The 13,783-nt window shown below is 30.5% G+C and overlaps 1 protein-coding gene across 3 annotated transcripts in view; it reads right to left on the reverse strand.

Moving 5' to 3' along the window:
- Positions 1-12,817, reverse strand: part of LOC123705272 (G-protein coupled receptor 52) — a 34,835-nt gene extending 22,018 nt beyond the window's left edge. For 2 of the 3 annotated variants that reach the window (XM_045653989.1, XM_045653987.1), the window contains exon 1: positions 2,404-2,557. The gene's annotated coding sequence lies outside the window, so the exon portion shown is untranslated. Of the gene's footprint in view, positions 1-2,403; positions 2,558-12,758 lie in introns of those variants that run through there. The other variant, XM_045653988.1, reaches the window with a different exon arrangement.
- Between the last annotated feature and the right edge of the window lie 966 nt (positions 12,818-13,783).

Genomic DNA, 13,783 nt, shown 5'->3' on the forward strand with positions numbered 1-13,783 from the left:
TTATTTTTAACTTCCATTATAATTAAACTGTTCCAAGAATATGGTTATCAATGCTATAGAACATGTCAAGATGTTCCTCACGACCGACAACGTACCCAGAAAAGCAAAACCAAGTGAAACTACTTGGCTGAAAGATTCAAAAATGGTGTTGTTGGCTAAAAAAGATCAATTTAAAGGGTCGGAACTGATACAAATCAGAGTTGTATGGTGCAGCAGGCTTGAAGGGGGGTCTGCAAGGACAATTAGACGGAGACTGTATGAGGAAAACTTGCACTGAAGAGTATCTCGGAAAGTACCACTTTTGAAAAAAACAAAATGTGAAGGCAAGATTTGACTTTGCTACAAAATACGAACACTGGACTGAACAAGAATGGAAACATGTGCTGTTTTTGCATGAAACTAAGATTAATATGAGTAATTCTGTTAGAAAAGAATATGTAGGACGCCATCTCAATAAGAAAATGGATCTAAGATACACTAATAAGTAGTCATACATGAGGGTGGCAATATCAAAGTGTGGGGCCTTTTTTTCTGGACTTGGCGTTGGACCTGTCAAAAAGACAGAAAGCAACATGGATAAATTCTAGTACAAGTATATTTTAGAGCAATCCATGCTGCCCTATGCGTAGGAAAATTTACCTTTTGTTGGGACTTTTCAACACGATAATGATCCTAAGCTCACAGCAAATGTAGTGAAATGCTTGTTAAGGAACCAATCTGTAACTGTTTTGGATTGGCCCCCGGCCTACAGTCCGAATTTAAATCCGATCGAAAACTTATGGAATCAAGAAAGAAAGAAGTCGTGGCAAAGCGGTGAACAAACGTCGACTAACTTTGCAAAGCATTTTCGAAGAATGGAACCAAATTAGTGATGCAACTTGTACAAAATTAGTTGTTCAATGCCCAAGAGATGTAAACCGTCACTACTGCCAAAGGACATGCAACCAAATATTGAAAAGTGTAAAAATATTTTGTAAATACGTCAGACATTTTATGTTGGAAAAATAATCTCATAAAAACAATTTTTTTTTATATTTCTTATAGGCGAGTCTTATGTCTTTAATTATATGGCCAGACCTTTGCTAGGTTAAAACTGCTAGTAGTAAGAATGAACCGATTAAAATCTAACAAACTGACAAGTTCTGTAGATAAAATTTAGTTTAGCATTAGACAACACATACCTGAATATTTTAAAATTATTTTAAAAGTTCCAATGGTAGTGTAAAAAAAATTTTTGAGAGAAGTGTCTTGGGTAGTATAAAATTCTCTTAGTGTCTTTAATTATGGGACCACCACTGTATATTTATTTTCTGGGACAGCGGAGTTTTAAATAAAAGCAAAAGTCATGATGAAAAGCTGAAGCCAGATATTAAAATGAAAATTTAAAATTATGTTCTTATTTTGCCACAAAATAAATACAAAGAATTAAGAGACAATAATCATTGTTAATAACGAAGAACACATCGGCAGCTAAATGGTTAAAATAAACTAAAAACCCAGTATTTAAGATGATATTCTTTTAATAATAAAACTAAACATATTATATATTAGCTGGCTACTAAAACAGTTAATAGTTAAGTTAAGACAATATTATAAAAAGATACCTATAGCTACGTACTTATCAGTTACATTATCGATTTATATTATAAATGAAAAATCATGAAGTGATATCCGCTCGATAAAATATATATCAGCCAACAAAAGCACAAAAGAAAATCGACACAAATTAAAGATATTTTCACGGTATGTTTAAATATCATGTACAATAAGTCGTCTGTAAGCAATTAAGGTTTAATTAATACAACGGCAAATTCAAAGGTAATATTTTCTAGAAAAAACATCAAAGAAACTCGCTAAAGCGTCTTCCAATAATGAAAATAGAATATCATTCGCTACAAAATAAAAATAACGCCAAATTACGTAAGAGGTCTTGTAAAATAGAAGCCCTAGTAATTTAATTTATTCTACTTTAATTTATTTACAAAGTAATTGATTAAAAAAAGAGTTTTAATACAAGTGACATAAAAAAATACTGCATAAATGAACGTATGCAAAAAAAGAAAAAATATACGGCACTAGTTTTCAATATAGCTGGTATGTAAACAAGCTAGTATATTAAAAGAAAACAGGAAAATCGAGTTAAAAAAATAATAGACTATCGCAATTTTATAATATATTAAAATTATAACCAAATACCAGGTATGTTTTCATGCGTTACTATTTACTACGTTCCACGAACTATTCTAACAAAGGAATGCGACACAAAGACCTTTGACATCCCACTGCTTATTTATTGAATTATATACACATTTTAAAACACCAGGCACACATATAAGCATTGCAAAATTATATAAAAACATGAAAAACACTCGCATAATTCATAAAAAATACGCTAACACTAACCTTCTTCACCATCACACACGATGCATAACTACCGGGCGGTAAAAAATACAGCACACAGACCAAAACATCAGGCGTAATGCATTGGAAACCACAATTATTACGGCTCGTATCAAAAATCACACGATTAGTTTGAAAGTAAACTCAGTTATGCTGCGGTTAAGGCAGAAGCAGTCAAGGTCGCCGCGTAGAACCAAGGTTATACCCCCGCGCACAATCAATACATATACATAGCTGTGATTCGCGCCTGTGTTTGTCATTTTCAGCTTATATATTGTACGACTGTTCAATTGTCTAGATAATCTTCACGCATGTAAACAACATGTTGTGAACGTTCTAATTAAGAGATTTTTAATTGCATTTTTTTTTTCGTATCTATTTTATTATACTTTAGAACATGATCTCACCTGCAGTGTTAAAATATATAGTTAAGCAATTTATTTAAAATATTTGCATATTGGTTAGTTATGAAAAAATAGGTTTGAATTTCGTAAAATTCGGATAAAGCTCAATTTTAAACTTTATACGCTTAAACTGCCATTTTTCCAGAGCAGCGCAATTTTGTTTACTATTCGAAAATATTGTATATATTTCGTAACTAAATATTGTTTTTATATCAAACGGTTTTTTTTACGTGAAAGAAATATAGATAGCATCTTCTCATAATTGGCAGAAATTCTAGCAATGCATTAATTACAGACAGACGGACCTTTCCCCTGCCATTATATGAGCAATGTGTTGACCTCTAATCGCTCAGTTCGTGGTCTTGTTATATGATGAACTTGTATGATATATGCAATCGGTTAGCACTAATGAATGCATTCAAATTAGAGGTAAGTAAACATTGATCGATGGCTCACAGTTTCAATGTATAACATTTCAGAGAAACGGTTTATGGAGGGCTTAACAGCTTTACCAAAGAGATTTCTTTTCACGATTCTATTTTTAAATAACATTCTAGATTTTTGAATAAAAAGGCTACACCAAAGAGGTCAAGGGCTCGTACAGAAAACTGTTTGGTATTTTAAGCAATTAAAATTAAATGTCTACTGAAGGAAAGAGTACTAAAATTAATAAAAAGCTTTTATATATTTATAGAATTGAAACCAGTCTGAGAAACGTTTAAGAATAAAAATTACTGAAATCGAATACGGTATTTACGAAAACTTGAGATGTTTGTAAATATTTTAATTATTTTCGTTCAGTTCATCGAAATAGGTTTATTGTTAAAGGGAATTATTTTACGAAGCCGACACCGTTGGCGTTGGAAAACAAATTGTTCCGTTTAAAGCTTTCGTGATATTTTGTCGAAGTGTTATTTTTTTGTTGCAGACACGTATTACTTCATGTATGTTGAAATAAAGTAATTATTATGTAACATTATTTTATGCAAGTTTATTATTATGTGGATGCTTCTTGGAGTTTTCTCTATTTTTATAATGGAATATGTAGTATCGAAGGTTAAAATTCAGACGTAGACAAGCTGGCGCCCGGGAACATTACCCCGTGATAAATTACAATATGTAATGAGGCACTTTAATATTGTTTTGAAATAAAGTGGCCTTATCTCGCGTTCTGAATTGAGAATTGATTTGATTAGGGTTTTAACTTTTGAGAAAACTTAAACAAGAAAATATTTAAGCAGTAGGTATTTAAGTATGTTTTGAGACGTACCGGCCGTAAAGTTACCTTTTGATATCAAATCCAACTGTTTTGGAGATGAGACGGAACAAACTGCCAGACAAAACACTACACTTTTGCTATATGTATATTGTATATAAAGATTATTTTGATTGGGAAATATATCAATGATCGAAGTATAAATGTTATTTTTATATATTGATTTTGTATAAGATCCTCAATGACTCCTCATCAATTAATATTTTTAAAAATAAATTAAAGACATACTTAACTAATTTCGATAGCTGATTGTGTTATACTAACTGCAAAATTGTTATTTCTCATATTTGTAAAAGATCATATTGTATTGTTCTTGTTTATGAGATTAATAAAGTTCTTTAAACCGAATGACAAGTTCTTTTGAATAAGGTAATTGGTATTTATGCTTTCAAAGGTTATATCGGAAAATATGAATACATTAATTCATTTAGTATAAATATAATACTTATTACTTAGAACTGAGATGAGAGCAAAGTTATTTGTGTACTTCTTATTTCTTCGTAATTCAATTGGATTTATTTTATTGATACACTTTCTTAACAATGGAAATTTACATATAGTGTTACTATTTGTGCTTTCTTTTAATATCCAAAAAAGATAATGTACTTACTATTTTTTAAGGCAGTAGAAATACGATTTAAATAGTAAGCGCTCTCTTATTTTTTGCCCGCAGAAAATTTTAGCCTTCTCGTTGCTCCACCAAATTTTTATAAAGATATTTGTTATTTTTTTAAAGTTTTCTTATTATTAAAATGTAATTATGTTTCATTGATTGCTTGTATACTAAATATTATATAACTATAATAATTCTAATAGTAGGTAAAAATTCTTCGATAATTTAATTAAATACAATACTTGAATTTGAAATACCCATTATAATGTCCATAAATTAATTAAATTCACTTATATATATGTGAAAATATGATAAAGAATTTTAATGAGAATTTATGAAAATTGAAAATGTATCTACTGTAAGTGTTCAGAGAATTTTCATTTCACGCGATTTTATAAGAGTCAATGGACGAAAAATTTAACATTATTTTTCATATGATGAAAAGATTATTTAATAATGTAGTTATCACTTTTTGAGTATGTATATATATCGAAGTGACTTATCTTTTTTAGTTAAGCATATTAGTAGGATCTTTGGGAAATCATACTTGAGTCATATTTCAGTGTATGTTTGTCGTTTATAACTATATTTTTAATGACTTATTGATATATCTATTTAATCTTTATATTATCGTATGATGAAGACTTATAAAATAAAATTTTTCTAGTTCATATTGAACATCGTAATTTAAAAAGTAAAACTTAAGTATCATCCATCATAGATACACAGAATATTATAATAAATAATAAATATAATTATAATCAAGTTTATGAGACACTTCATTAATTTATATAACTCATTAATTATTTATTATTCGGTTTCTGGATTGATTCTCCGATACAAACCGCAATTTTAGTTTATGAATTGATATTGGTAATATTTAAGGGAACATAAATGTATTTATATATATATATATATATATATATATATATATATATATATATATATATCTTAATATATATAAATCTCGTGTCACAATGTTTGTCCTCAATGGACTCCTAAACCACTTAACCGATTATAATAAAATTCGCACACCATGTGCACAGTTCGATCCAACTTGAGAGATAGGATAGTTTAAACATGTAGGTACCACGGGCGAAGCCGGGGCGGACCACTAATATAAATGATATAATATAGTACGTATATAGGTATAACAACACGCAGGTTGGATTACAATTGCAAACGTAACAATGCGAGGAATTCGGTCAATGTGTTAGAAGGCCATCAAAATCGATCCAAATGATTCGGATTAACAAGTAACCAAACATATACATAGAAACACTATACTTACTGTCAATAGAAATAAATAAATATAACTAAGTATATAATAAAATATTTATTTACTACATAATATTTTACTTAACAATATAATATCATATTATAATCAATTGTTAATTATCTCTCAATATTTTGAATAAAGCACATGTTATACAGAATATTAACAATCAAGTTGATTTATTCATATTATTTCATGTGAAATAAAGTATATCAGTGCTCAAATATTAGTTCAACGAAAGTCGAAACCGTTCATATATACAGGGTGTAATCGTTAAGTGTGCACAGGCGATTATTCCGTAACTATTACAGATATCAAAAAACTTTAAACTGATATCGAAAGTATTTAACCTAATGAGTAAAATGGCCATAATAAATTTTTAAAAAACGAGAAATATCCAAAAATGTTACATTAAAGTTTAAACGCTCCCATACATTTTATTTCCCATACATTTTGTATTCATAGCAGATTTTCGAAGTGATGTCCTCATTGTGCATGCAATACAATGAGGAGTACAAGGTGCAATACAAGGAGGAACTTAACGATTACACCCTGTATATAAACGAATAACGCATATTTAACAAACACCATTCTATTACGTTTTATTACAAAGTGTACAGTAATTAACTAAATATGTAGTAAATACTAATATTTTTTATGCGATTTAGAAACTATTTTAATCGCGTTCCGCGCATTTTCACTTCATTTCAGGCTAAGTGCGGAAAATTACCTTTGCCGCCTTATAATGAAAGGTAATTTTAGCATAATGTATTAAATTTCCTTTATTAATAGTGTATAATAACCATTACCTATACTAGCAAATTTCATGAGAAGCCATTTCGGAGAAGTTTAACTACAAACACTGCGACACAAGAATATTTAATTATAAAACTAGCGATCCGCCCCGGCTTCGCCTGTGGTACCTATATATTTCGAAATAAAAGGTAGCCTATGTTCTTTCTCAGGGTCTAAAGATTGTCAGTGCCAATATTCATCAAAATCGGTTGAGAGGTTTAAGCGGGAAAGCGTAACAGACAGACAGACAGAGTTACTTTCGCATTTATAATATTACCTAAGTATATAATAGGGATTCTTGTGTCACAATGTTATTATATATATACTCCTCCGAAAGCTGGACCAATTCTCGTGAAATTTTGTTGCCTATTGGTAGATCTGAGAATCAGCCAACATCAATATCTCATATCGCAGTGAGAGATAAGGCAGAACAGAACAACGTTAGCTGGGACAGCTAGTTTTATAAAGAAGATACAATTTTGTACAAAATTTGTTCGAGGCTAAAACTTGGCCTGGTTGTTGTGGTATGGCCTACTTCTGAGCATTAATTAGAGCCCTCCCATACATTGCTAGCGGAAGTTAAAGGGCCAAGTAATGTAACCCGGCGCTGTGATATATTGATCACTTCAGAGGGAAATTGGCCCATATTTAATTATACCAGTTCAGTTAACCATGTACATATAAATCTTCGTTTATTCTAGTCATTTTGTAAACATGAAAGTTTTAACATTAAAGGATTGAAAGTTATAGTTTTGAATGAAATTAACGACGTAGATAGACGTCTGGATTATCACGTTGCCTTCTTTTAACCCCGGTGCCAAGTGAAGGCGCGGTCTTCAGCTAGTTATATTTATACTAATGCTAGTGGTCCGCCCCGGCTTCGCCCGTGGTACATATTTCGCAATAAAAGGTAGCCTATGTCCTTTCTCGGGTATCAAAATATCTCCATATTCCATTTCATGCAAATTGGTTCAGTAGTTTAGGCGTGATTGAGTAACAGACAGACAGACAGAGTTACTTTCGCATTTATAATATTATACTAATATATATAAAGCTGAAGAGTTTGTTTGATCGCGCTATAATCAAGAACTATTGGACTGATTTAAAAAATTCACTTTTAAATATCTAGGTACTAACGCGAACGTGATGAGTACTATGAGTAAGACTATAATGTATTTATTATTAATTCATCAATTACCTTTACAGTATATTATGTAATACAAGCGAAGCCGGAGCAGATCGCTAGTTATAATATTTGTAGACACAGTTATTTTAATGCTGATTTATAAGGCACAATTATCATAATTTTTTTTAATAAGAGTAATGCAATATTATACCTACATTAACTTATATTATAATACGAAAATTCTTGATAATCAGTTCTAAATTTATAATTCTAAAATTAATATTCTCACCACAATATCTGCGAATACTTGTTTCGACGAAAAAAGTAAATCTTATATTAGAACCTTACTTCTGTTACTTATTGTATTTATTTCTTCCATAAAAGCCAGATTATGTTCCTCACAAAAATAAGAAACATGAAACGAAATGAAAACAAAAGCGTATCGTATTTTCTTATTTATTCCCTAAAAGAAAATGAGCATTTCAAGCTGAAGCCTTAGACAGCGTCTTAATAAGTTTATTTTAAGAAGATATAAGCAATGAATTATATGGACGTGATAAAATGATCCGCTTTAAAACTATCCCGCTAAGAGCCGGGTTTCTTTTCATTCTACAATCTATAAACTACTAGCGCTCCGCCCCGTCTTCGCCCGTGGGACATATTTACGTCTTCTTTACATAAGAACCATACTTCAAGGAATATAATAAAAAAAGAATTCTCAAAATCGGTTCAGCCGTTCACACGTAATGCCGTAACAACGCGAAACGGGTTTCATTTATATATACTATACTAGCTTTCCGCCCGCGGCTTCGCCCGCGTTTTCAGAGAAAACCCCGCATAGTTCCCTTTCCCGTGGGATTTCCGGGATAAAACCTATCCTATCTCTCAAGTTGGATCAAACTGCACATGGTGTGCGAATTTTATTATAATCGGTTAAGTGCTTTAGGAGTCCATTGAGGACAAACATTGTGACACGAGATTTATATATATTAAGAAGATTGGACTTCCGTGTTAACACTAAAGAAGTTAGTTTTTTTTAAGCATCATAAATGTTATTATTCATCAAACCACATAGTTTTATTTATTTTCTAGAATCTAGGTGTTGAGTTTGTCCCTTAATAAAATTACTTCTATTTCGACTTGATCAGTAGTTGTTGATAAGTATATCATAATTATCACCTGCAATAAATCTGGCTTCCCACCCGTGGCTTCATCCACTTTGTCTAAAACTTAATAAAATAAATTCTTGAACCTTCCTTGAGAACAGCTCTATTTAAAAAACCGCTTCAAGACCGTTGTGTAAGTTTAAAGATGTCAGCATACATAGGAACACACAGAACTGTTTTGTAATATATATTTAAAAAAAACATTAACTAGCGTGGAAATCCTGTTTTTTTAAAGATATAAAAACAGCATCGATGTTTTAAAGAACAACAAAACAAAGAGGTTTAACTGAAATCCTATAAATAGATAGCATCAACAGATTAGTTGTGATGCTGTAAACAAGTCAGAAAGTGGAGCGTACGAACTAAATATCCCTTTGTAAAAGCCGTGACAGGGTTTTGTCGTACAAGCTTTTCTGTTTCACAATTTTTATACTTCATTTCCATCGACTTATAAAATGTAAAGCGAATTCACTTTACAGGATTTTTTTAAAACTTGATATATACGAGTAGATTATCTACTGTTTTATAATACGTGAATCGGAAGAAAATGTTTTAATTTTATACGCTAGTGTACATGAGAATGAAAATTAATTATTACTGCACAGATAAACTGTTCGTTATAAAATTACATTAATATTCCATTTGAAACATGATACAGTAAAATGTGTAATGAATTCTGTGAATGTTTTGTTATTTTTTAGCTCTTTTCGCACGGTATATCAGAATCTATTTCTAGTATGTTTGTGTACTTTTAACAATGTGAAACTTTCTTTAGATATATTATAAGCATTGCAAAAGTTAGACAAGAAAACTTTAAAATAAAATGTGTAACTGTCTCACTATTTTATACTAGCAGTCCACCCCGGCTTCACCCGTGGTACATGTTTACTTTCTCTCTCCATAAGAACCATTCTCGTATTTCAAGGAATATTATTAAAAAAAAAGAATTATCGAATTCGGTACAGCCGTTCACGCATGATGCCGTGACCAAGGGAAATAGGGATTCATTTTTATAAAAAGAGATAAAAATATGTCTATTTAAATTGTTTAATAAACTTTTTACTAGTAAACTATCATAAAATGAAAACTAATTGTGTAGATGCTTGTACCAACCCATTCAGACAATGGTATGTCAATGAAATGGTAATAGTCGGTGTATAAATAAGTACAATGAGCACCTGTCTGTCGAATTAATATCTATCAAATGCAAAAACCATTTGGGATTGTGATAATTTTCATATTTAAATTAATATTCATATAACATCCATATTTAAAATTTATTGTTTGAGACACAAACCGCTACAGACGGCACGGTGTGCACTCAAATAATAATTTGCTTATATCGTCATTGACAAAACGCAATTAAAATTATGTTTTCACAGTTATAGGTAAAGGTCTTTGCGAATTTTTTTTAGTAATAATTTTATAATAAACTTTTATTATAATCAATAAAATATAAACAAAGAAATTTATTATATCTGTTGTCTTTTTTATAGCGTTTACGATTTATAAAAATCATTTCCATTTCTGCAAGGAAATAAAATAATTAAGAAAATTCAAAAAATAATATTGTTTGTGTTTGTACAAACATCAAGCAAGTAATATAAAATTACTAGTTAAAAAATACAGAATATTTTATAAATTTTGCGCTTCTTTCAATTTTGTGTCATTGTCATATTAAAACGTATTATTGTTCGCGCCACAATACACAAACCGCTAGAGACGATACTGTTTCGTGCACTAAAATTATTTCGATCACCACAAATCCAATTATGACAAATACCATTTCTGTGACCTACTTCAGCGCCTGCAACCGTTATCGTGTACTGTGAATTATTAATATTAACGCGTTGTTAATAATTAATTGTCTGATTCTGTTCTTGGCAAACTAACCGCTTAATTAGGCATTTCGTTAATTTCGACGGATCTGTTTGTCTCAATTGTGATGTTATTTAATAGAAGTAATATAGGTAGGTAATATTAATGGCATTAAGCCCCCGACTTCGTACAGTTGTTAAGACTAAAATTATATACTGTAACTACGTTAAAAACAACCGACTTCAAAAACGGAAAAGTTAAAAATAAAAAAGATTTGATATTTTTAATTACTAGATATTATTTAGATGTGCTAATTACTTTTCAACAGGAATCATACGAGCCTAAACTCGATAAAGTTGAGTCAATATATATCTGAGTTCCTATGGCCACCTTCCGATTCCATCATCAAATCAGCTCTATGTCATGATAATGTTTCATCGCTATCCAATTTACATACGTATACAAAATTTCAGCTCAATCGGTTACCGGGAAGTGAATCAAAGTTACTTGCTACATTTCAATTAAGTCATCGAGATCAGACAAAAATGCTCATAAAATAAAAACTACTGGGCCTATCCGAATAAACCGACACCATTTCGTATCAAACAAAAAAATAATCACGTAAATTGGTTCAGAAACCTCGGAGTAATCGGTGTACATACATAAAAAAAATATACCGGCCGAATTGATAACCTCCTCCTTTTTTTGAAGTCGGTTAAAAATGTTCTTCTATTACCACACTGTACACAACAAACATAATGAAAATCGGTGCAGTAATGTTTGAATGTTTAACTAAAAGACCGACAAATGCACAGGAATGTTCTTTTCATTTTAATACTTTTCTTCTTAATTTTGGTTCATAATTTTTTAGATTATAATACACCCCAAAGACTATTAAATAGGCATATGCTCACGCCGAAAAATAACAATTTCTAATTTACCGTTACCGTAGGAAGGCAACCTCGATATTATAATATTTCAAAAGTCTTATATAATACTCATTTTAAAAAGCCTCATTTCTCTGAAGATTGTTAAGGATTGTAGTGTCTAATTCTATGATTGGTTTATAGTGATTTATATTATTATAGATTTGAAATGATTTATACAACACTCTTTTATGGATAGAGGTAACGGGCCTTAAAAACATGTCGAATTATTAATCCAATTTAACTGTTGCGTTCTTAGAGCATTAAACAAAATTATGTTTTTACTGTATCATTTGAGGCCTATACTCTACAATTTTTAGCCTCGAATTCTTTATAAATATCAGTTCCTTCGCAAATAATTTTAATCAATTGAAGGGTTAATTAAAATTAAGCTACCATCATTTGAAATGTAGTATTTTCCCATTTATAAAATAACAATAATAAATTTTATTTCCATTACTGCAAGAAAATAAAGGAATTTCAATATATAAAATTTTTTAAACAGGCAACATTATTATACAAAATTCCTATATAAAATCTCATACCAAACGTTTTATAGAATTCTTTATTACATAATATGTAAATAGGTTGTATAATATTGATAGTAAATACCATACAATACTACTATAATCGTACATTCGCACAATAATAAATATAAAGCAGCTACGAAATAATAAGTGCTACGCGGCCGCTACGGATATTTTTCACGCTACGAAAATTCCGTAGCACTGTGAAAATAATGTTGTTTATTTTTTAGACTATATTTTATTTAAGAAAACGATTTATCAAATAAAAAAAATATTGATTGATTGATTTTTGTATTTTATAAAAATAAATTCGCAATGCGTATTTTGAGTACAAATATTTAAAAATCGAAGTCTAAAATATACCCAAACACAGATTATGTAAGCCCGGTGCGAGCTAGAGCGAAACTTTACAAAGTTTACGATGTACTTACTTCAAGGCCGCAGTTTGGCGCGCGCGGGGACCGAGGGCCGCGACCGCCCTCTCTGAGCCTCCACGGTACACTGTGAGCGTGCCGCAGGACAGCGCGCGCACTACCGACACCCCACCTACACTTTCTTACCATCGATTCAACATTTACACTTTTTGTCACTTAAATAAAACAATTAGGTCACTAAATCGGATAATCCGAGCGATTATACTCCATATTTTTATATTTTTTGCAAAATTTTTTTTTCTATTTTTTGACGTTTCCACAAATGCATCTCAAATAGAATTATAAAACTTTGTTGTTTCTTAAATGTTGTAATAAAAAATACATAATTAAATTAGATAATGAGATATAATTAGCCTCGTTACACTCGCAGCTCGACACCAGTGGTGTTTTTCTATTTCTTCAGACGATTACGTCTGTATAAACAATAGCGCTAACAAGCTGCTCCGAGAATTAAGCTTCCTCTGCATTTCACTGTAACGGGTTCCGAAATAAAACAACACAAATCGTTCATATTTTATTGAACACAAATGCAGTGATATTCAAATCTTATTTACATTATTCGAAGCGATTACAATTTATACATAATTTGTTGTATTTAATGTTGAACCAAAAGGAACATTTTTAAAGTTAAATATAAACCTGACTAAAATTATATTTAATACATAAATTGAATAATTTCATAAGTAGAGGCAGGTTTTATGTCGTAATACTTATCCTCATAGAATACAAATTGAGATGCTTGTACAATGTAGAAATAAGAAATACTTTAATATGTTATAATATTTTTAAGATGAAACCATGTACAAACTATAAATACCACAGTATTTTAAGACAACATAAATAAAGATTAAACATTTTTCTCCCGTTCAAAGATCATTTCCGTAGTATCGCGACATTAACAATTCTGAAAGGCGTTGAAAGGTACTTTTCAATGGCCTCTCCTCAGCCATCTGCATTTCGCAAAGTCACACCAAACTTAGCTTGCCTTATATTTTTAGACTCTACATCTTTAGACCGGAATT

This window comes from Colias croceus, chromosome Z (genome assembly GCF_905220415.1).
Source record: "Colias croceus chromosome Z, ilColCroc2.1".
NCBI lineage: Eukaryota > Metazoa > Arthropoda > Insecta > Lepidoptera > Pieridae > Colias > Colias croceus.